This window comes from Arachis hypogaea, chromosome 17, assembly GCF_003086295.3.
Source record: "Arachis hypogaea cultivar Tifrunner chromosome 17, arahy.Tifrunner.gnm2.J5K5, whole genome shotgun sequence".
NCBI lineage: Eukaryota > Viridiplantae > Streptophyta > Magnoliopsida > Fabales > Fabaceae > Arachis > Arachis hypogaea.
In genome coordinates, this window is record NC_092052.1 from 81,478,138 (window position 1) to 81,504,454 (window position 26,317).

A 26,317-nucleotide genomic window follows, 5' to 3' on the forward strand; every position below is an offset into this window, starting at 1 on the left:
TGCTATGTCACGTTTGCACTTAACTACATGTTATATTTTAAACTTCAAAAAATTTGCAGTGCCATCCTAGAACCGGTGTCGAGCCTAATATTCAAGAATTGTGGCAAATTACTCATCAAAAGAATAACAGTGAATGGGTCAATGAAAAAGCTAAATAAATTGATGTAACATTACTAACCTTTTCCTTTTACTGTTGCATGGATGTTAAATTTTATCTTCATTTTCAAATCCCAAATTGGATTGTGCAGGATGATATTAGATGTATGCTTGATGAATCCTATGATTCAAAAAATCTTCTCACTCCAAATGAAGCTTTTTTACTTGTGAGAGGTGAGAAAAGTGGTGCAAGTTATGGCATAAAGGCTTCAAAATCTAAGTTAAGGATTCAAGCACAACTTCAAGAGGCAATGCAAGACCGTGAGGAGCTAACAAAGGAAATAGATGTGCTCAAAGAAAAACTTGAAGAGCAACAAACACATCACGAGGAAGAATTAGCTCAAATGAAAGCTCAATTGGAAGCTCAACAAGCCATTGTGAACTCTTTTATAACGCACTTTGAGAATGAAAGAAACTAGACCCTAAAGGTACTCCTAAAATTGCTTATGGTTTTAATATATTTTCCTAGATGATTCCGATTTTATTAGTATAGTTTAATTTGTATATGGATCTATTTATCACATTTTACTTGTGTCATGGTTGAAAAATGACAAATGTCCTATTATTTGATTTGACAAATTTGGTTGTGTATGGTTGAGACATAAGTTGTGAATTGGTTGTTTTTGTTGGAATCGTAGACTGTGGAAATATCCAAGTTTTAGGGGAGGTTCTGCCAAAATTTTGCTAAACATTTTAGATAAAACTTAATGGAAAATGTTATAATTAGTGTTATATCTTGTTTCTAATTTTTTGTTTTGGTTTTTCTTATTTACAGGAGTGCTGAAATGGTGACCATATGCTACGTTGAGGGCTCAAGAATATTTTGATTCATAGAGACACTAATCTATGTTAGAACTTTTAACTTTTTGTTGAAATTATGCAAGACATATAACTTGTAAAACTAATGTTATTTTGTTTTAAAACAATTTTAGCTAAATAAGGCATGTTTGAATTATCTATGTTTTTGTATATTATATAAATGTAGTCATGCTTATTAAAATAGTTAATATATTAGTGAATTTAAAAAATAATTTAGTAAATTATGCATGCAATTTGTATTAAAAAAATTGTTACAAAATAATTAATTTGCTTTTGTAACTAAAGAAAAAAAAAACGTTAGAAAATCAAGTTATATTTTGTAACAAAATTTTATGACAGGAAAAAATAGATTGTCACCAAAAATACCTTGAAGATCAAAAATTGTTTCCACTTTTGTAACGGCTTCTGAATTTTTGTATCAGAAAAATTTGTTACAAAATATCACTTTGAATCGTAACAGTTCCAATTTTTTGTTACAAAAACTTTTTGTAACGGGACATACTGTAACGGCCCCTTTTTTGTTACAAAAACCTTTTGTTTCAAAATTTTGATTTTTTGTAACAAATTTTTTTTTGCTACAAATATTTCTTTTTCTTGTAGTGGTATTTGATAGCTAAAACGTTGCTCTTTGATTTGGCAAAAATCTTGTAAAAATCGGTTACCGAAAAGATTGAAAAACAAGTTGAAAATCAAGTTGAAAATTGGTCTTTGGGGAACAAGGAAACCTTTGATTTCAGGTTGATTTGGGGTTAAAATTTAATTATTAAAAAGTTTGGATTGAAAGTTAATTAAGAAAAGTTGAGGGGCCAAAATGCTAATATTAAAAGTTAAAGGGATCAAAATGTAATTTTCAAAAAGTTTGGGGTCAAAATGTAATTTTTGAAATTTGAATAAAATATTATTATTTTAATATTAAAATATTAATATATTATTTTATTAATAATAATAAAATATTGATAAAAAGACAGTTTTTCCTAAAAGTCTCAGGAAGGCAGTTTTGACTCCAAAATTCCTTAATTCTCTTCATTAAACACCTAAGGAAAGGTATAAGCGAAGGTATAGAGGTAGATAACGTAATGAAATATGATTTAGAAACTCGTTACCATGTTAGAAAGAAAAGGTGTTAAACGTTGTATAGCAGTGTGCTAACCTTACGGAGTAAACATAGAATTGGGAATTGAGATCACTATGATGGTGTGATGCCTGATTTATGATTTTTGGAAGATGATAAAGATGATTTCTAAGTGATGGAAAGAATGGTTATATGTGACTTATGAGCCTTCAGGCGATGTTTGAGAATATTTTTTGGGGACGCGGTAGAGACCTGACTCGCATACCTGCGGTATATAGAGATCCAGGCAAATACCATCCCTGCAAGTCGAGAGTACTTGGTAGAGGGTATGCAGTACTTAATCTGGGATTAAGTTCTCGGAAAGCCTTATCTGATCTGGGGGTCAGATTGTGTCCAGTGCGGGTCGAAACCAACAAATGAGCTCATTACCTGTAGTAGGACCAGACATGCATAATACTTATTTGTGCATCATTCTCTATTTATTTTCCTGTGGTCTTATTCTATTCCTTGTTGTATGTGCATAATTGTATGATTGCATACTGGATGTGATTGTGCATATGGTACTTGTTTTTTCTGCTATTTGAGCTTTGGCATACAGCGTGGTAGATACTTATTTGTCTAAACTTAATTATGATTATGTGATCGCGAACATTATAAATGAACTTAACTCTAAACCCTGACCTTACTAAGAACTCCCCAGTTTTTACTCCTTACACCTTTTCATATGGACACGGGAGTCCTGCTCTACGAGATTAATCATCGGTATATCCACGACGACCCAGCACACGACTGCGAGTGTTACATCTCTTGTGCGGCACCTCGTGTACGTAATTATGTAGTACATAGTAGACCTTGTCAACATCCTATTTCTTCACCTTTCTTCGATTTAGATATACCCTCAGACTTTCCTCTTTCTTGGATGCAACATGAGGAGGACCCTGAGATCGTAGATATCTCTTCTGGCAATGATGAGCCTATAAGGCACCTGCGAGCAGGCATCACCACCTGCCAATTGGTTTTCTGTGAGAGGCTTTTGGATCAGAGACAAGGAAACTTTTTGAGACGTCCAGTTTAACTCCGGTACCTTAGAGTATCTTCCTCACTTTTGCTAGCATATTTAGAGGGAATAGGTGTAACACCCTAATTACCATAAGCCTTACCTCATTCCGTAAAGCAAAGGTTAATCAAGGGTTTGATAAACCCCGATTTCGTGGTTTATCTTGTGCTTACTTTGGGGGATTTTATCACCTTTTCTCACATTTATTCAATAAAATAGCATGGTTTTGTAATTCTCCCTTGAATTGTGCTTAAATGTGAAAACATGCTTTTTAGACCCTAAAATTGGTAATTTTAATTCATTTTAATTCCATTCAATGCCTTCATGTATTTTTTAAGTGATTTAAGGTTCATAGGACAAGTATTGGATGGAAGAAGTGAGGAAAAAAGCATGCAAAGTGGGAGAACTCATGAAGAATTGAAGGAACCGTAAAGCTGTCAAGTCCGACCTCTTCCCACTCAATCGACCATAACTTGAGCTACAGAGGTCCAAATGAGGCAGTTTCAGTTGCGTTAGAAATCTAACATCCGGGGCTTCAAAATGATATAAAATATTCCATATATTGCTTCGTGTTAAGGGGCGCGAACGCGCCATGTACGTGTGCGTGCCGATTGAGCACGTGGCCCGCTAATGTGAAATCGCCCCCAGTGATTTCTGAAGCACTTTGGGCCCAACCCAACTCATTTCTAATGCTATTTAATGCAGAATTCAAGCTTGGGCAAAGGGGGTGCAATTGTTTGGTAGTATAGCATCATGTAGGTTAGTTTCTAGAGAGAGAAGCTCCTTCTTCTCTCTAGAATTAGGTTAGGTTAATTTTCATCTTAGATCTAGATTTAATTCATGCTTTGATTTACTTTTCCTTTACAATTTCTTGTTCCTCTAATCTTCCTCTCTCTAATTTTGTATTTCATTCTAGTAATTGCTTACTTTGTTGTTGATGCACTTTTGTTCTTCCATTTTTCCTTTAATGCAATTTATGATTCATGTTCTTTTATTATTGAATTGCTTTATTGTTGTTTAATTCCTTGCAATTGAGTAGTGTAGATTTACATTCGTTGCAATTTACTATGTTTTCCTTTTATGCCTTTCAAGTGTTTGTTAAAATGCTTGGTTTGATCTTAGAGTAGATTTTTGAGCATTCTTGGCTTTGAGAGAGTAATTAGGCAATCTTGAGTCATGAAAACCCAACTCATGTTGGTGATCTAGAGTTGTTAGCTAATATTGTTTCCATTGACGCTAATCTTTTGCTAATTAAATTAGTAAGTTGATTAGGACTTTTGGAATATTGTTTCCATTGACGCTAATCTTTTGCTAATTAAATTATTGAGTTGATTAGGACTTTTAGATTGAGATTAGCTAGTCTTGTTAGACTTTCTCCCATGGAAGATAATATGATACCTTCTTCCAATGTTGGAGATGACGTAATAAGAGAAATTCTTGTTATTATTGTGGTATGATTGATTAATCTTGTTTGACTTTCTCCCTATTTGTTGGAGTTGACTAAATAAGATGAATTAATCATTGCATGACTAGGATAGAAAGTCTATGATCTCAATCTTTGCCATGAATGTCTCTCTCTTTATTAATTGCTCTCTTTATTTTTCTTGTCATTTATTTTATTGCCCCTTTAATCAACCAAACCCCCCTTACATCCTTCATAGCCAATAATTGACCACTTCATTGCAATTCCTTGTGAGACGACCCAGAGTCCAAAATACTCCGGTTAATTCTTATTTGGGGTTTGTTCTTTGTGACAACCAAAATTTTTGCATGAAAGGATTCTTGATTGGTTTGGAAACTATACTTTACAACGAGATTTCATTCATTTGAGGAAATTCTAAACCGTCAAAAGTCCGTTCATCAGGGTTACGATAATTCTGAGGCTTATACAATATTTTATTTAGAAAGAAATAGTAATTCTAGAAGACCGATGAAGAATTAAGCTCAAAAACAGAATTTCAAAAGCGCAAACGTTCATACGAAGCTAAAAGCATAAAGACACAGGATATATGTAACACCCTACCATACAGAGTCTTATGCTTAAGTCATAAAACAGAGATGGCATGGTATTACGACCTCTAAATTAAAATTTAGTACGTATAGTAGTGTGAAAAATGATTATAAGTAGGAGCCTTTGAAGAAAAAGGGATAAAACAAAATCGTTAAATTGAAAAGCGCAACACTCCGATGGATAACATAATGTAATGGATAAAGGATAAGTGATAAACCCATATTTTATGATATATTTTGTGCCTAATTTAAGTGAATTATTCAATCCTTCACTCACTTATTCATGTTAATTGCATGGTTTTACTTTTCCTTCCTTATTATGTGATGTATACGAAAAACATGTTTCCTATGCTTTAAAAGTAATTATTTTAATTACCCTTTACTTCCATTCGATGCCGTAATTTGTGTGTTGAGTAGTTTCAGATATTCTAAGGCAGGAATGACTTAAAGGATGGAAAGGGAACATACAAAAATGGAATGAAAGCACAAAACGGAGTTTTTGAAGAAACTGCCAGTGACGCGATCGCATGGACGACGCGACCGCATGCCAGCGCCAATTGGTAGTGACGCGACCGCGTGATTGATGTGACCGCGCGCCTTGAGCGAAACGCATATGATGCAGACGCATGATTGAAGCGACCGCGTGGCAAGGAAAACTCCAATTGACGCGACCGCGTGACCCACGCAGACGCGTGACAGAGGCCACGCACCAGAAATTACAGAAAACGCTCCCAGCGATTTCTGAAGCTCTTTTTGGCCCAAATCCAAGTCCAGAAGGCACAGATCAGAGGTTATGAAGTGGGGGAATGCATCCATTCGGGGGAGAGTCTCAAATTAGTTACTTTTTCACGAATTAGATGTAGTTTTGAGGGAGAGGTTCTCTCCTCTCTCTTTTAGGGTTTAGAATTCGGATTTCTTTTGCTTTCAGGATTATCTCTTTTTATCAGGTTCAACATTCCTTTTTATTTATCTTCTCAATTTAGTTTATGAATTTTTCTATGATACAGATTACTCTTTGAATTAATGTTATTTGAGGTATTTTAGTTTATTATTGCTCTCTTTTATTTATGTTACTGTTGCTTCCAATCTGAAGACATTTTTTTATTCCAGTAGATTTAGTTTCTCCCTTTTGGTCTTGGTTAAGAAATCAGTAACTCAAGAGTTATCAACCTCAACATGATTGATAATTGTTATCTTTGCTAATTGAATTGAACTTCAATAATCCCAATCTTTCCTTAGGGATTAACTAGGATTTGAAGATCAAACCAACTAGTCACGTGACCTTTCTTTACTTTAAGTAAAGGCTAACTAAGTGGAATTAAGATTCAATCTTCATCATCATTGATTAGGATAACTAGGATAGGACTTCTAATTTCTCAATCCTTGCCAAAAGTGCGTTTTACAGTTATTTATTTATTTTACAGTCTTTTACTTATTTTAATTGCAATTCAAATCACTTGTTCCTCATCTTCAAAACCCCAATTTACAATCTTCATAACCAATAATAAGAACATACTTCCCTGCAGTTCCTTGAGAAGACGACCCGAGGTTTAAATACTCGGTTATCAATTTTTAAGGGGTTTGTTACTTGTGACAACCAAAACGTTTGTAAGAAAGGTTGATTGCTTGGTTTAATAACTATACTTGCAACGAGAGTTTACTATAACTTCTAAACCATCAATCTTCAGTTCTTCAAAATTGCGCCGTTGCTGGGGAGCTGCAATCGTGTGCCTTATTACTGGTTATTGTAAATATTTTTCTTTTACTTGTTTATTTGTCTTTATTTTCCCCTTTTATTTCCATTAGCTACTATGAATTCTCACCTCTCTCGCTTTGAGTTTGGTTCTAATATTGTTGACAGGAGTGAAAGTTATAACTGGAATAGGCATCAAGGTCAGAGCAATCAAAGATGGATGGAGCCAAGAGGATCTGATCAACCCTTTAGGCAACAACACCCTCCAAGATATCATAGACAAAGACCATTCTATAATGCATACCAAGCCAATAGACATGGTGGACAACCTTGTAGTTACCAACAAGCCCCACCCTGTGCTTATAGGCCATCCTCTCAACATAACTTCGAACCACCACACTCGCAAGCTCCTTTTCACCATTCACCACCATATGATCCTCATTTACCCCAATTCCAATCCAATTACTCCCAAACAGCACCACTTTCCCATGGACCACGTCCAAATCCATCACCCTGAGAATCAGAGGTTCGCCTGAAGGTAACTTCAAACAACCCTTCATCAACTGGAGCAAGCTGTAAGTCAATTATCTTCTAAACATTCGAACATTCAAGGACCTCCCACAGCCCCATGTGGGCAATCTAAAGAAGAGCGTAGCATGAAGAAGATACTAGAAACTCCTGTGGACAGAACAGGGCATGACTTCATACTGGAACAAGTAGAGGAAGCTGTCATTGTAAACGAAGAAGAGTTGGTTGAAGACTTAGGAGACGCTGAACTTCCATGGGAATCCAGAGTTATGGAGAACTCTGTCAAAAACGTCACAATTGATGCTGAGGAGGATAGTGCACAACTCCCAAAGCAAGCCTTTTATGAAGAACTAGACGGAATAATCCAAGAAGCAAGTTTCCTTGATGATGATAATCTCAAGTCAAGTTCTCCCAGTAATGAACTTGCATTAGCAAGTGAATTCTCTGAAATCGAAGAATCTTTCCCAAGTGAATATGAAGATGATGCGGAGGTAGATTTCTCTCAACCTCCCGTTTATGACTTAAGTGACGAGGAAGACATAGAAGGCTTTGATCAGGACATGGATGCATTTGAAGAAGTCTGCAAGGAAGTGAAAAAATTCACCGAAGAGCACAAGGGACTAGAACTTACAGAACCACTGGAAACACATATTCCAAAGCCATTACCACCCAATACAAGCTTCAAGTGGGTATAATCCTTAACCTTTAGCTTTATTTTTCCACTTGAATATGGTTTGCTTGAAATAGATGGCCAGCTTAGAGCTCTCTGCGGCTTTAAGAGTAAGAGGGAAATGGCTCGTACTCAGAGCTGGTGCACAAGGTCCAATAAGGTTCCACGCTTCAATTCGAAGTGCACAAATTGGCATCATGGTCAATCGAATGGATCTCGGAAAACGTTTGGTCATCTTGGTGAAAACCTACTTTCTAAACCTCCCGAACGGAAAAATATAGATCAAGACGAAGGCGGATTTAAAAGCAAAGTTTGGGATCCTGGAATCTATTCTGACATTCGTCACCCCGGGAGCCTGACAATCTACTTGAAGATACTTAGAAGCTTTACATGCCTAGTTTGGGACCCCGGAGGCTGTTGGCATTCCAAACAATGGTGGAGATTTCTGGATGAATTTAAGCGCAAGCCGCCATAACAGAAAGCTCGTCCAATGTCCAACTTAAGGACTTTAACTAAAAGTGCTAGGTGGGAGACAACCCACCATGGTATGGTCATTTCTTTTTCAGTTTTACTTCGTGTTAGTTATTTTTGTTTTTCCTTTTCATTTGAACCTGAATATTATTCATTCGCATTGCATACTGCATACTTGCATTCCTGCATTAAAAAAAATAGAGAGTAGGCGTGCGACGCGACCGCATCACTCATGCGATCGCGTCAGTTGCGAAAAATAACCCCCCATGCGTCCGCATCATTCACGCGGCCGTGTGACCTGGAAATCGGCGTAAGGATCCAACGCCCAGAAAGTTGGGCTGGAATCGTGCGGCTATTGTGCGTTTCGCACAAACGACCCACGCGGTCGCGTCCCTGACGCGATCGCGTCAGCTGCCCAACACCAATCCCACGCGACAGCGTGAGCGACGCGATCGCGTCGCCTGGATTGCACAACACCCCAAAAGAGACAGAGAGTTGCGCTGAAACGACACTGGAATTGCGCGTTTAGCACAATTTCCAGCGACGCGGTCGCATGCCTCACGCGACCGCGTCACTAGTCCTTTTTCTCCATTCCATGCGATCGCATCACTCACGCGATCGCATCAACTCCCACTCCACCCCAGCCACGCGACCGCGTGTCCCACGTGATCGCGTGGATTCAAATTCGATAACCCCCACAGTCATGCGAACCCTACCCATTCGCGCCCCCCAACCCCTTCGCCTTCCTTTCTTCTCTGTAAACCAGCCACCACCACCTACTTCCAGCCACCACCACCAACTTCTAGCCACCACCGTCGACCACCCAGACACCACCGCTGAGCCACCCCCTTCTCCCTTCCCTCTCTTTCTTCTCTTCTTCTCTCCTCTTCTTCCCTCCACCTCTACTGCCCACCTCCACGACCACCACCCCCACCACGCCGCCGTCACCGCCGCGATTCCACCCTTCCCTTCCTTCCCCCGTAACCCCTGCCCCATTACCCCCCCGTAACCCTCCTGCCTCCGAACAACCACCGCCATGCCAACCACCCACAACCGCTGCGTCAGCCGCCACCACCACCATCCCCCAGTCATCTCTCTGCCCTACTTTCATTCATCCGCCTACCAGGTTCTGCCGAATGCCACACTACTTTTGATTCCCAGTTAATTACATATTTTTCTGTTTATGTTCATCATTAGGCTAGTTAGATATGCATGTTGTAGTGGATTCTAGGTGGTTAGGTAGCCTAGGATGTGGTTAGTGGATTTAGACCTGTTTAATTGCGCTGTTCGTGCTTCTTGTTTCATAATTTTTGTAATTCTGCTATTGCTGTGATGTTAGTTTTGTTCATATGCTGTTCGTACTGTTCATGCTGCTATTATGAATGTTATTTCTTGTTCATACCCAATTGCAGTTTGTTTTAATTCATATGAACTATTCTGTTGCTGTTTATTTTCCGGGAACATCCAATTTTAGCCGGAATGCTGTCCAATTTTTTGTAAACTGTTTTCTTTCCATTCATGTCTTGGTTTTGGCACTTTGAACTCTGCTTTACTCTGCTTTTACCATAACCAATTCATGAATACCAGGGCAAGCTTTCTTATTCTTTTTGATTTTTTGGTTCATAATATGCATTTTTGATGTTTAGCTTCTAATTTTTGATTCATCATCAACCTGATTCCCTTGTTTGGATATGAGTTAACTGTAGCTTCTAATTGAGAATGCTTGTTACTTACAAAAGGATCATCATGCCACTTACTCTAACCCACTTTTTACTAATTCACTAATTTTAACCTCCTAAACTCTTTTTTTCATTCCTAACCAACCTAACCTTTCAAAACATCTCTTCTGGTTTTTCACTATTCTCTTTAACCTTTTAACCAAGGCATGATGATAATTTTTCCTAATTAACATGATTTCTATTACATTTTGGATTGTTAATTTTTTTTCTCGGACTTTTAACTCCTATTCAATCCTTAATGCACATTTACTTAACTCATTTTCATTACTCCATTGCTCCTTTGCCACTATATGCTTATTTTGTGATTTGCATACTTGTTTTTCCTGTTTTTGTTATATCTTGGTTTCTGCTTTTCAGGATGTCTGACACCCAAAGAAAAAGAAAGGGAAAGGCAACAACTGACAAACGGAAAAGAGGAGAATCCTCCATGTCCATCCTGGACATCATGCATGATGACTCCTGGCAGGAGAAACACTTTACCCCGCAGGAGAAGGCTGACCAGCTACTCCCTGCTACTGATCCCATTAAGTTTGCAAACCGATACTGTGAGCTGAAGTATCCAGTGTCTGCAACCTCCAGGAACCTATACCTGGAGAAGACTCTGAAGATCCCATAAGAACTCCAGCAATACACCTCTGATCAGATCAAACAAAGAGGCTGGTTCTTCTTGGAGAGAAACCTGACTGAGGTCAATGCATCTTGGGTAAGGGAATTTTACTGCAATTACTTCAAAACTTTCCTAGATGCAGTAAACCTAAGAGGGAAGCAGATACTGGTCACTAAAGAGGCCATAGAGGATGTTCTGAAGCTCCTGCCTAAATCCGATCAGCCAGATGGTTATCAACAGGCTGAAGAGGACATGCGCTTCATGAAATTTGACTGGGATGCCGTCAAAGCAAGGATAACCCTTGACCCGACTGTTCCATGGGTCATGGGTCAGAACACCACCATGCCTAAGGGAATCAAGCGGGCATACTTGAATGATGAGGCTCGGCTATGGCATCAAATCCTAAGCAACTTTATTATGCCGAGTACTCACGAGACAGAGCTACCTGCTGCTATAATCACCATTCTATGGTCTGTGATGAAGGGTAAGGACCTGTACCTGCCACGCTTCATTCGGTACTACATGGCCAGGGTCCACGTCCGAGGCACTCTCCCCTTTCCATATCTGATTACACAGCTTGGCCGTCGAGCTGACGTGCCTTGGGAGGATGCTGATGAGAAGCCACCTACTGCAGAATGCAAGAAAATTATCCCTCACAGCAGGAACTTTCTGGCTTTGGGCTACAGACCTCCATTCCTCACTCCTACTGATGAGACAGCCACACCATCTGCCGGCCCCTCTTCCTCTACAACTACCCCTGCTACTACCACTGCACCTCCACCTGCCTCAGAACCAGTTTATCACTTAGTTCACCGCCTGTTTCAGCAGCTAGACCGGATGGAGCACCGCAACCGGTGGCGTTACGAGAGATCTGAGTGTCGCAGTAAGCAACGCTATGAGCACCTGAAGCTGATGATCCGTTCTGGCAGCGACATCCCCTCCGAGCGTAACACCTCGTCAGAGCCATCTGAGGAGGAGGCGGATAACCACGAGCCGGAGACCCGTCCATAGAGAGAGGCTGCGCAGGCAGGCACAGAGTAGGTTGCATCACATCAGGAGGCCCCGCATCAGATTCAGACTGCAGACCCAGAGGTTCCTATTCAGTCAGCACGTCCTCTGCAGCAGGCTGATCCTCAGACCCCCACCACAGAGACTCCGGCTACCCATCCTTCCAGTGATGACACCCCTTCACACCCTGCTTGAGTGAGCATCAGGGACGATGCTTCATATTAAGTGTCGGGAGGTTGCCATCTCTGGCGTATATTTTTTTGGTGAACCACTACAGACTCTTTTACTTTATTTTGCTACTTTTCTGTATTTTTCTCTTTATTTTTATTTTTTATTTTCTCAGTACTTATACATTGCTATTTTCATGTATTTTACTATATTTCTACATGTTGCACTTTAGTTCATATTTTAGCCATTTAGTTTAGTTTCAATTCTAACTTATTAGTTATAGAAAATGTGGATTAATCAGTATAGTTTACCCTTTTTACAATAAGATAACTTAGTTTAAATTAAAAATATAAAAAGGAAGTAAACTAGAGACTTTAACAGAATAAAAACAACCCACACCTTGTATATATAGCATTACGTGTTAGTTAGTTAACAACATTTCATCAAAGAGAAACACTAGAACTTTAAAGCCACCTTAAGATTTACATTGAGAATAATGGGAACTCTTAATTTTTACTTGCTTGACATATATAACTGATATATGATTTTTGAGTTAGAGAATACACAGCCTGTGAGTTTTGAGCTTAATTGCATGGTTACATTTAAACCATAATATTTTATTCCTATGTGTTCCGCCCTTCTTATTTATTCTGGTGTTCTTTACATTGTTTTAATCTATATGTCCGATTATAAAATATAGATACATACCAAAAAAAGTGATTGAGGCCATTGTTTGATTCTAGCTCACTATTCCCAAATTAGCCTACCTTTTACATCACCCTCGTTAGCCCCCTTGAGCCTTTAAATCCCCTCTTGTTTTATAACCATATTACTAGCCTTAAGCAAAAAAATAAAATAAAAATCCCAAGTTGAATCTTTGGTTAGCATAAGATAGAAAGTGTGTATTGTTTAATTGTGGGAAACTTATTAGGAACATGGATGATTAAAACAAAGGGTATAAAGTTAAAAAGAATAAGATATTTCAAAATAAAAAAAATTTGGAAAGCATGCTCATGTGGAATCAAAATAATTTAATTACCATGTGCAGTTAAAATATATATATATATATATATATATATATATATATATATATTTCAGTATTTAAATAAAGGGGATACAAAAGAATTCCCCAAATACAAAATAAAGCAATGAACATGGGACAAAATTAAAATATGAGCATGTAACATCAAAAAGTGGGAAGAATATGGGAAAATAGGTAAAGAAGCTTTGCTTTACAAAATATGTATGTTAGGTGAGATCTTAGACTAATCAAGGATTTACTTATTAGATCACTTAGCCTTATACGTATACCCTTACCTTTACCTTGGCCCCATTACAACCTTAACTAAAGACCTCATGATTTTTGTATGCCTATATTGTATAATTGTTGATTGGTTAGATGAAGAACAAAGTTATGGAAATTAAGGATAAAAAGAAGAATAGAGTGATTAACCCAATAAATACTGAGTGACTAGAGAGTAAACACAAAATCCAGTGAGGGTTCAATAACTCATCAACATATATCTCTGCTTAAATTTCTAATTGTCTTGCAAGTTTATAAAATATTTTTCTTTCCCATCTCAATTGTAAAAGTGTTTTATCATTATCTAAGGTTTGGCTATGCATATATGATTCCTTGAGAATGTGAATTAATTTGACTACATGTAAGTTTTATATACAAGTGAATAAAAATTAGAATTGCATGATTCATTTAGGTAGTTGCATTTAGAATAGATTGCATTGCATAAGATTCCACCGCTTCAACCTTACCTTACTCGTTATCTTGGATTTAGCATGAGGACATGCTATTGTTTAAGTGTGGGGAGGTTGATAAACCCATATTTTATGATATATTTTGTGCCTAATTTAAGCGAATTATTCAATCCTTCACTCACTTATTCATGTTAATTGCATGGTTTTAGTTTCCCTTCCTTATTATTTGATGTATATGAAAAACATGTTTCCTATGCTTTAAAAGTAATTATTTTAATTACCCTTTACTTCCATTCGATGCCGTGATTCGTTTGTTGAGTAGTTTCAGATCTTCTAAGGCAGGAATGACTTAAAGGATGAAAAGAGAACATACAAAAATGGAAGGAAAGCACAAAACGGAGTTTTTGAAGAATCTGGCAGTGACGCAATCGCATGGACGACGCGACCGCATGCCAGCGCGAAATGGTAGTGACGCGACCGCGTGATTGACGCGACTGCGCGCCTTAAACGAAACACATATGACGCGGACGCATGATTGAAGCGACCGCGTGGCAAGGAAAACTCCAATTGACGCGACCGCGTGACCCACGCGGACGCGTGACAGAGGCCACGCACCAGAAATTATAGAAAATGCTCCCAGCGATTTCTGAAGCCCTTTTTGGTCCAAATCCAAGTCCAGAAGGCACAGATCAGAGGTTATGAAGTGGGGGAATGCATCCATTCGGGGGAGAGTCTCGAATTAGTTACTTTTTCATGAATTAGATGTAGTTTTGAGGGAGAGGTTCTCTCCTCTCTCTTTTAGGATTTAGAATTAGGATTTCTTTTGCTTTCAGGATTATCTCTTTTTATCAGGTTCAACATTCCTTTTTATTTATCTTCTCAATTTAGTTTATGAATTCTTCTATGTTACAGATTACTCTTTGAATTAATGTTATTTGAGGTATTTCAGTTTATTATTGCTCTCTTTTATTTATGTTACTGTTGCTTCCAATCTGAAGACATTTTTTTATTCCAGTAGATTTACTTTCTCCCTTTTGGTCTTGGTTAAGAAATCAGTAACTCAGGAGTTATCAAACTCAACATGATTGATAATTGTTATCTTTGCTAATTGAATTGAACTTCAATAATCCCAATATTTCCTTAGGGATTAACTAGGATTTGAAGATCAAACCAATTAGTCACTTGGCCTTTCTTTACTTTAAGTAAAGGCTAACTAAGTGGAATTAAGATTCAATCTTCATCATCATTGATAAGGATTACTAGGATAGGACTTCTAATTTCTCATACCTTGCCAAAAGTGCATTTTACAGTTATTTATTTATTTTACAGTCTTTTACTTATTTTAACTGCAATTCAAATCACTTGTTCCTCATCTTCAAAACCCCGATTTACAATCTTGATAACCAATAATAAAAACATACTTCCCTGCAGTTCCTTGAGAAGACGACCCGAGGTTTAAATACTCGGTTATCAAATTTTAAGGGGTTTGTTACTTGTGACAACCAAAACGTTTGTAAGAAAGGTTGATTGCTTGGTTTAGTAACTATACTTGCAACGAGAGTTTACTATAACTTCTAAACCATCAATCTTCAGTTCTTCAATAAGCTAACGCGAGAATATATACAAAAGAGTGCCAAAAACACGACTATCAAAACTCAAAATCCAGTGGCGAAAATAACCGGTCCGAGCATAGCAGTATATACATATATATAAAGTGAGGAACCCAAAAGAAACCCAAAAGACGAGTTACAAAAACCTGTTTTCCAAAATCACCTCTAAGAGGTGTCAACACGGTATGTATTATTTAGTGGAGATAAAAGTATCTAAGAAAAACATATAAACCAACATAGAGTCCCGAGAACCAAGGATCTTCGCTAATCCAGAAGTCTCTAACAAGCTTCAGTGAGAAGCCTCACATCCTACATCTGAAAACCACAAAATCCGCATGGGTGAAAACCGGAGGTTCTTAGTAGGGTAACAGTTCCCACATATCTAACATGTAAGGCCATGGGAAAGCCAAAGGCAATCCTAGAGCTTCCAACAGATAAATTCAAAGCTTATAAACAGACTAATCCACAAATGGCAACTGACTAAAGATTCTTCTGTCTAACTATTGCTTCCTTTTCCAAATCCTTTAAACCTCCCAACCACCAGTAGGAGTATAATATGGCAAACACAGTTATATCAGACAAGAGATATACAAATAGGAGACAGATAAGGCATTTAGATAATTAGCAAGTAATATGCAGTCAATTAGGCAATCTCAAACAATTCACATAGTATGCATATGATGTATGCCTGTCCTAATTGGTGATGATATCATCTGTCGGTTATATAGCCAACCTAACAAGTCTTGGTAGCTAACCATTGGACTGTCTCTCTGTCGTAAATCCCAACTCGAGTTATCCTCGATCTTCATCATGATCATAATCATAATCCATATCGAACACCCTCACTGGCATATATTCACGGGGGCGAGCTTACGACATAGGGTCAGCAGAGTCTCGAGTCTCCACCTGAAGCACGTGGTGGCTAGCCACTGCTTTCTTCCAGGGAAACAAGTGTCTCAGATAGTGGAAGTGCAACATTCACATTTCATTCAATACGCATATATCCAATCATACTCAGCCATAATCCAATTATGGCCTCGCCGTAACACGGCAATACCTCAGCCATCCGACTCATAGTTCAATCCAGAACCAGCCAATTCATTAACAATTACAGCCCTTAGGCTCATGGCACATCAAGCACTTCCACCGCCATCCTCCGTATCTCATACAATTATCTTTGATCATCATTGATCCTTAACTTTCCCCTTTCTTCATGCACCAGTTACCACATCCCCTAGCTTCTTTTCCATCGCTAGGCATATCATAATGATTTAAGACATAAGGGGTGAGATCAGAGGCTTAGAAGTATGAAATTTGGCTTTTAAAACTCAAAAATTAACTTTGGGATGAAAACAGGGCAACGCATACGCGTGGATAGAAAAGTTGCCAGGGGACGCGTACGCGTAAGCCACGTGTACGCGTGGGTGCGTTTGTGCCCCAAGCACAAAACTGGCACAATTCCAGCACAACTCTCGGGAAAATGGCTGGGCACTTGGTGCAGCGCATCGACACGCACGTGTGGATGGCACGTTTTTTAAAAATGACGCATACGCGTCAGGCACGCCTACGCCTGGGGGTATTCTGCTAAAAAATTTTTCAAAGTTAAAAGCTGCAGAATTCACAGATTAATCCCCCAAACTTCTAACGGACATAACTTCTTCATTTCAAATCATTTTTCGCCCGTTCTTCGAACAACATGAACATCCCGGATCCAATTTCATTTATAATCAAGTTTGGCACAAAACGGGGATCCAGAGTCCAAGTTATGCCCCATCAAAGTATGCCCAAAAACCATATTTTCATATAAAACCACAAAGTGCCATTTTCAAAACAAACCAATTTCATCCCTTTTCAAAATTGACCAAAACATACCAATTTCAACCCTTTTTGAAATCAATCAAAATACACAAAAATCAACATCAAGCCTCCTCAAGTCACACATTTAAACTTTACCACAATTCACAAAACTACCATCCAACCATTTTACCCTTCTCAATCAACTGGCTAAATTACAAACACATTAACATGTCATACATCCTTTCTCATCCCAATTTCCAACAACCCCATTTCCAATCGACTATCATTATAAATAATCAATATCATACTCACCATCAACATGGTTTCACCCACAAATCAACCTTAATCATTCATCAAGCATATATCACAACATGTATTTTTCTCATATATCACACCATCAAGGCATCAATATTCATAACCACATATATGACCAAATCATATATCTCCACCATTCAACAACATCAACAATTTAATGCCTATCTTAGGGCCTCTAGCCTATGTTTTCACACAACATTATATTTTAGATATAGAAAACCGAGACTATATCTTAGGCAATTTTCCAAGCTCAACTGGAGCACTTCTAAAGCACTTGTCCACAAGCTCTCATAGTCTCAATACCTCCAAGAACAGATTTTTGCACACCAAGCCCTTTCTCAAGCTTTCCAAAATCTCAATCAAGCTTCAATATTCACATACACACTACCTAAGCCACAATTATCATACCCAAACACAACATCTTAATACCCAAGCATCATAAAATAACAAATTACACTAGGGTTGAGAATCTTACCACACCCAAGGTTCAAGGAGACAAGATTAATCTTCTCCTTCAAGAGAGTTGGATCCTTTAACATGAAAGAGCCCAAAATCTCAACACATTTCTCCATGAAACTCGAAATTTAGGGATGAAGAAATGAAATGATTTCGTGGCTTACCACAAGAATAAAGTAGTGGATTTTGTGAGGAGAGAGAGTGCTGAAAATTAGGGTTTTGGTTTAGTTAGGTTGGGCCAAGGGCCCAATATGGGTCCGGTTGGCCCAATTTGGCCCGTTCCGTCCATTCTTGGTCTGATTTTTATAAAATTGGTATCGAAATTCTCGTCTCAATCTCCTCTATCATATTAAGCCATAAAAATCACATTTTTAGCTTTTTAGAATAAATTCTCATTTATGGGTTAATTAGCCATTAATTAATCGGGTTTTACATTCTACCCACCTAATTGGGAATTTTGTCCACAAAATTCGAATTCAAATTCAAATTCAGTTACCTGAGCATAAATGCGGGTAGTCAGTTCGCATTTCTGACTCGAGTTCCCAAGTGTGTTCTGCAACACCGGCTCGACTCCATGCCAGTTTGACTAACAAAGCCTCTTTTCCATGCAACCATTTGATACTAGTATCATCAATCTTGACTGGAGCCACCGGAAGCGTCAAATCTTCTTTTAACTGAACCGATTCAGGTTCTAGCACATGGCAAGCATCAGGAGTATACTTCCGAAGCTGCGACACGTGAAATACGTCGTGCAGATTTGAAAGATTAGGTGGTAGAGCCATCCGATACGCTACCGGTCCAACCCTCTCTAGGATTTGAAATGGACCAATGTACCCAGGATTCAACTTCTTTGCTTTAATCGTCCTACCTACTCTTGTGGTCAGAGTAACTTCAAGGAAAACATGATTTCCTTCCTCAAATTACAAGGGCTTCCGCCTCTGATCGGCGTAACTCTTCTGACGACTTTGTGCAGTAAGTTTCCTATCTCAGATTTTCTTAACTTGTTCAATGGTTTCAGCTATTATCTCTGGCCCCAACAAGCCTTTCTCCCCAGCTTCATACCAACATAGCAGAGATTGACATTTCCTCCCATACAATGCTTCATACGGAGCCATTCTGATGCTCGCGTGGTAGCTATTATTGTACGCAAACTCCACTAGTAGCATATATTGATCCCAGCTTGCCGGCTGATCCAGAACATAAGCCCTCAACATATCTTCTAAGGTTTGGATCGTCCTCTTGAATTGACCATCTATTTGAGGGTGGTAAGCTGTGCTCAAGCTTAATCGGGTTCCGAAAGCTTTCTGAAATGCACTACAAAACCTCGAAGTGAAACAAGGATCTCTATCAGAGATTACAATAGTAGGTACACCATGAAGTCTCATAATCTCCTTTATGTATAACCGTGCTAGCTCCTCAAGGGTGTAGGTCATTTGAATGGGTAAGAAGTGAGCTGACTTCGTCAGTCGGTCCACGATCACCCAAACAGCATCAAAACCGGCCCTAGTCCTTGGCAATCCCAACACAAAGTCCATCGCAATGCTTTCCCACTTCCACTGTGGAACCTCTAAAGGTTGCAACGTACCGGCAGGTCTTTGGTGTTCGATCTTCACTTTCTGACAGGTTAAACAATTTGAAACATACTCCGTCACATCATTCTTCATAATCGGCCACCAAAACATCACCTTTAGATCATGGTACATCTTAGTACTTCCCGGGCGGATAGAGAATCCGCTCTTATGCGCTTCTTTTAAGATATCTTGCCGCAAAGAGCTAAAATCGGGCACAATGATCCTACCCTTGAATCTCCATAACCCATCTTGATCCTTCAACACTCTCCACTGCTTCCCTTGCTCAATAGCTGGTAGCACCTTTGGTAACACGTCATCATTTTGATGAGCCTTTAGGAGTTCGGATTTAAAATCACTTGAGATCTGTAATTGACTCAAACATAGAGTACCAGACACTTCATGAACACCAATCTTCAGACTCTCGAATTCCTTGAGCAACTTCTCTTCTCGAAGCATCATCCAAGCGGCATACAATGACTTTCGACTTAACGCATCCGCCACTACATTCGCTTTCCCTGGATGGTAATTCAACTCAAAGTCGTAGTCCTTTAGTAATTCTATCCATCTCCTCTGCTGCATATTAAGCTCTTTCTGATCAAAGAGATATTTCAAGCTCTTGTGATCAGAGAAAACTTGGAACTTAACCCCATAAAGGTAATGCCTACATACCTTTAGCACAAACACAACCGCAGCAAGCTCCAAATCGTGTGTAGGGTAATTAACTTCATGAGGTCTTAACTGCCGTGAGGCATACACTACCACATTACGATGCTGCATCAGCACGCACCCTAGACCCTTTAGTGAGGCATCACAATACACCTCAAATGATTCATTTGGCTCAGGTAACACCAACACAAGCGCGGTGGTCAATTGTTGCTTCAACGCTTGAAAGCTCTCTTCACACTAAGGAGTCCAAATAAATGGCGCGTCCTTGCGGGTTAACTTTGTAAATGGCAAAGCTATCTGCGAAAAACTCTTGTTGAATCTTCAGTAGTAGCCAGCTAAGCCCAGAAAATTCCTTATCTCTGTTACAGAGGTTGGTCGCTTCCAATCCATTAGATAGATCTATGACTATCCCCTTCTTACTCACCACGTGACCCAAAAACATCACCTCACTCTTCCAAACTCACACTTAGAAAGTTTCGCAAAGAGTTTCTTCTCCATTAGTATCTGCAACACAGTCTTCAAGTGTTCTGCATGCTCTTCGTCAGCCTTGGAATAAATCAGTATGTCATCAATGAAGACAATAATGAATATATCCAGAAATGGATGGAAAACTCTATTCATATAATCCATAAACACTATAGGAGCATTTGTCAATCCAAAAGACATTATAGTGTACTCGTAATGACTGTAACGAGTTCTGAAAGCAGTTTTAGGGTTATCTTTTCCCCTCACTCTTATCTGGTGATAACCAGATTGCAAATTGATATTGGAGAAAACCCGAGCTCCTTGTAACTGATCCATGAGATCATCGATCCTCGGCAGTGGGTACTTATTCTTTATTGTGACCTTGTTCAGCTGCCTGTAATCCGCACAGAGTCGCATACTCCCATCTTTCTTCTTTACCAGTAACACTGGCGCGCCCCATGGGGAAACACTTGGTCGGAAAAAGTTCTTACCCAACGGATCCTCTAAATAAGACTTTTGCTCGACCATCTCTAGCAGTGATATCTTATAAGGAGCACTCGAGATTAGTCCAGCCCTAGGCACCAACTCGATAGCAAACTCAACCTCTCGGTTAGGTGAAAATTCATCAATGTCATCGGAAAACACTTCTGGAAACTCACACACCACCAAAATTTGCTCCAACCTTTGATCATCACCCGAAACACCCGCGGTTAACAATATAATAGCCTGAGATTTGGTCCCAGAATAATTCACCATCATAGAATTCAAGTAGTAACTATTCACTACAACCGGTCCTTCTGTATCTTCAAGCATAAAAACCACCGACTTTGTAGAATAATTGAGTAGGACATGGTTCTCAGATAACCAGTCCAGTCCTAAGATAAGATCAAGACTGATCATCGGTAAACATATTAGATTTTGAACAAAATCACATTGCTTGAACCTAAATGAAACTTTCAAACATCCTAGCCTAGTTATCATGGCTTCATGAGTGGCATTGTACACCTTTAGGTCATAACCTAAAACTACAATCTTCAAGCCTAGCGCACTAGCTTTATTGAATGCAATGAATGAATGTGTGGCTCCCGAATCAAATAAAGCATTTAAAGTTTGACCAGCCATTTCACAGTTACCTCGGATAAGTGTCTCACACTAAACCTTAGCCGATTTCCCAAGCTCAACCGGAGCACTTCTAAACCACTTGTCCACAAGCTTTCATGGTCTCAACACCTCTAAGAACAGGTTTTTTCACACCAAGCCCTTTCTCAAGCTTTCCAAAATCTCAATTAAGCTTCAATATTCACATACACACTACCTAAGCCACAATTATCATACCCAAACACAACATCTCAATACCAAAGCATCATAAAACAATAAATTACACTAGGGTTGAGAATCTTACCACACCCAAGGTTCAAGGAGACAAGATTAATCTTCTTCTTCAAGAGAGTTGGGTCCTATAACATCAATGAGCCCAAAATCTCAACACATTTCTCCATGAAACTCAAAATTTAAGGATGAAGAACTGAAATGATTTCATGGCTTACCTCAAGAATAAAGTAGTGGGTTTTGTAGAGCTCTTCGTGGTGAACGTGTGGCCGCAAATGGTGCAGCAATCGAAGCTCTAGATCAAAAGTTATGGTGGTTTGAAGATCAAATAAGAGTTAGAACTTGAGAGAGTGTTCTTCCCCCTTTCCCCTTCATTTTTAGCGTGTCTGAGTGTGTTGTGAGGAGAGACAGTGCTGAAAATTAGGGTTTTGGTTTAGTTAGGTTGGGCCAAGGGCCCAATATGGGTCCGGTTGGCCTGGTTTGGCCCGTTCGGTCCAATCTTGGTCCGATTTCTATAAAATTGTTATCAAAATTCTCGTCTCAATCTCCTCTATCATATTAAGCAATAAAATCACATTTTTGGCTTTCTAGAATAAATTCTCATTTATGGGTTAATTAGCCATTAATTAACCGGGTTTTACAATATATGTAACGGCCTAGCCCGGAAGAAACAGCGCTTTTTCGGGATCAAACAAAATTTTTATTGAATTTTAGGAATTTTAGTGCATATAAGAAACTCCACTACACAGGTTCTATGTCATCAAGCTGCTGAGTCAGCAGCTTGACTACACCAGACACCTCTCTTGATCTAAGCAGGCAAATCATGAAAAGTTGCGTTTTTGAGCCACTTCGGGTCGAAATTTCAAAATTTTGATTTTCGTGATTAGTCACATTGTGACGAGTTAGTCTCGAATTTTGAGAGAAATATTATATTAATATAATATTCATATATTATTATTTTATTTGGAATATTATATTATTATTTTTTCTACTTTGATTAATGTTGATCTATATTTAGTAACATAATAACTGAGTTAGAAATCTACAGGTAATGGATAATACCGGCATTCTTAGATGAATTTAGCATTGCTAATGTGTCACCATAGATCTTTTATTCTTATAATTATCTAGTTAATCCGAACAAAAGGTTCACATCTTCATCCTCTTCACATCGATGCCAATTTTCATTGAGTAAATCAAGGTATGATGGCTGCTCCTCCTCCCTGAAGTTTCGGCCATAGTGGAAAATCAAGCTAATGATGTTTTCTTCATGTTTTTTCTTAGGATCTCTTGTGCACTCATCATAAGCTCTAAGAAAATATGATTTCTAGCTACTTTAAGTTGAAGAAAACCTTCTTTTCATTATCATGAAGCTTCAGCCTTCATGGTTCATATGGTTTTAAAGTTGTTTTTGATGTTAAAATAGGCATAAAAGTGCTTTTTGAAGCTTGTTCTTGGATCAACTCTTGGCAGCTGCAAAGGGGGTAAGGTTTGGTAAATTAATCAATGATTTATTTTTTTCTTGAAGTGTGAAATCAGATCTTGTTGCTTGAGGCTTGATTTTGAGTGTCTGTGTGATGATTTGATCATGAGATCTTGTTGTTTTAATGCTTGAAAATCAAGTTATTGAAGTTTGTCTTGTTGTTGTTGTTGCTACTGGAAAACATGGCCTTCCAGCCATGATTTTTAAGAGATTTTATGTGTTTTTAATGCGTATTTGATGGCTAAAACATTGCTCTTTAGTTTGGCAAAAATCGGGTAAAAATCGGTTACCAAAAAGATTGAAAACCTAGTTGAAAATCAAGTGGAAATTTGATGATTTTTTTGAAAAAACGTTTTGGCCCTAGGAGAACAAGGAAACCTTTAATTTTAGGTTGATTTGGGGTCAAAATTTAATTATTAAAAAGTTTGAGATTGAATGTTAATTAATGAAAAGTTGAGGGGCCAAAGTAGAATTATTAAAGGTTAAGGGGGTCAAAATGCAATCTCCAAAAATTTGGGAGTCAAAATGCAATTATTGAACGTTGAATAAAATATTGATCAAAAGACAATTTTTCCTAAAAGCCTCAAGAAGGAAATTTTGAGTCCAGAATTCCCTAATTCTCTTTATTAAACACCTAAGGAAAGGTATAAGAAAAGGTATAGAGGTGTCTAAGGTAATGAAAAAAGTTTTAAAAACTTGGAAGCATTTTAAAAAAAAGAAGTTAAAAGATGCATAGCAGTATGCTTGACCTTATAGAGTAAGCGGAGAATTGTGAAATGAAATCACTGAGATACTGTGATGCTCGATTTATGATTGTGAAGAGAAGATAAATATAATTGCTAAGTGATGAAAAGTATGGTTATATGTGAAATATGAGCCTTCGGGAGATGCTTGTGAATATTGTGCGGGGATGACTATATTGTGCTGTTGCTTCCCAGATAGGATGCAGTAAAGAGAGTACCAGCCCTGCAAGCTGAATGCTTGGTAGAGGCCTGACTCGCATACCTGTGGAATATTGACATTTGAGCAAATACGAGCCCTGCAAGTCGAGAGTACTTGGTAGAGGGTATGCGGTACATAACTTGGGATTAAGTTCTAAGAAGGCCTTATCTGGCCTGGAGGATCGGACTATGTCGGGTGCGGGTCGAAACTGACAAATGAGCTAATTACCTACAGTAGGACCAGACATGGATCATACTTGTTTGTGCATATTGTAATTGGTTTGCCTTTGTGAATAATTCTATTTAATTGCTAATTGCTATACTTGACGTAACAACTCTTGATTATGCTTGAACTTTATTACTTGTGTTTGTGGCTGAAATTTGTTGGGTTGTGGTGAATTGTATGTGATTGAGCTTTTGCGCTTGAAGCCATGATTGACTATATGATGGGCCGGAGGCCGTGATCGGTTTGAGTTGTGGTTTAGTAAAGTATGAAATATCAAGCTGGTTCAACAAAGACTTAATGAACCTATGTTTGGAACAGGTTGGTCATTCATACCATTAGGAAAATTTTAAGATTCTTTTATCTGAAAAGGGAGTTTGGATTTCTGGTTAATTAACTGATTTCTTTCAAAAAGGTTTTAAATTTTTTATGGTTAAACCATCGATTTTCAAAGGATTTAGAAACTTGCAAATGGACATTATAAATGGACTTAACTATAAACTCTGACCTTACTAAGAAATCCCCAATTCTTATCCCATATACCTATTTAGATGGACACGGGAGTCTTGTTCTATAAGATTAATCATCCGTATATCCACGACGACCCAATGCGCGGCGAGTATTACATCAATTGTGCGGTACCTCGCGTATGTAATTATGTAGTACATGGTAGACCTTTTCAGCATCCAATTACTACACCTTTCTTCGATCCCGATGTACCCTCTGACTTTCCTCTTTCTTGGATGCAACCAGAGGATGACCCCGAGATCGTATATATCTCTTCTGGAAGTGATGATCCAGGTGAGGCACCAGCAAGCAGGCGTCATTACCTGCCCAATGGTTTTCTGTGAGGGACTTTTGGATCAGAGACGCGGAGACTTTTTGAGGCGTCCAGTCTAACTCCAGTACATTAGAGTGTTTCCCTCGCTTTTGCTAGCATACTTAGAAGGAATGGGCATGTCATAGAGGTCGGCTAGCCTGGGTGCCAGCTTAGGGGCTTGGACACGCCAGGACTTGGGATGCCTTAGGTATATATATATGTATATATTATATGAGTTACTAACTGAGAGACGCTATATCATATTCCTGTACTTGTATGACTGAACTACCTTTGTTTCATGATGTATATTATAGTGTGATGTTTTATATTTTGCCTTCTATTATTCTATGATTGCGTATGCTTATGTTTTCTTATATATTATATGAATGCGACTCTAAACTACTATTGTTTTCTTTTAAAAAAATTTCTCAAAAACTCGCAAGGTGTTAACAACGAACATGCTTATATTTATTAAATATTACTTAAGTTTGGGAAACAGGTTGGTAACATTCAGCTTCTAGTATGATCATGACATGCTGGGAGTTGGATCGTTACAATATAAATATAAGATAAGAAAGCATAAATAGATATATGAGTATAATAGTCATAAGATACTAGCCTAAGCCCACGGAGTTTAGGCTGACTAGTTATATACAGACATATAGAATTTTGAAAGTTAAATCTGCATATACAACATATCTCTCTCAAAGTTGGCCTCTAAGGCAAATAAAATACAAAAAATTAGAGTATTAAAAACAAAAGTAGTAAAAAAGACTCCAAAATATGATAATCAAGATCCTTCGTTCTGTCACTATCTCGTAACTCACTAAGGTGGGTTACGATCTAAATCTAATAAACAACAGCATAATATGGTATGGTAACAGTGCCCAGTAATGTAAGATATAAGATTCTGGGATGCCAGAAGAACTT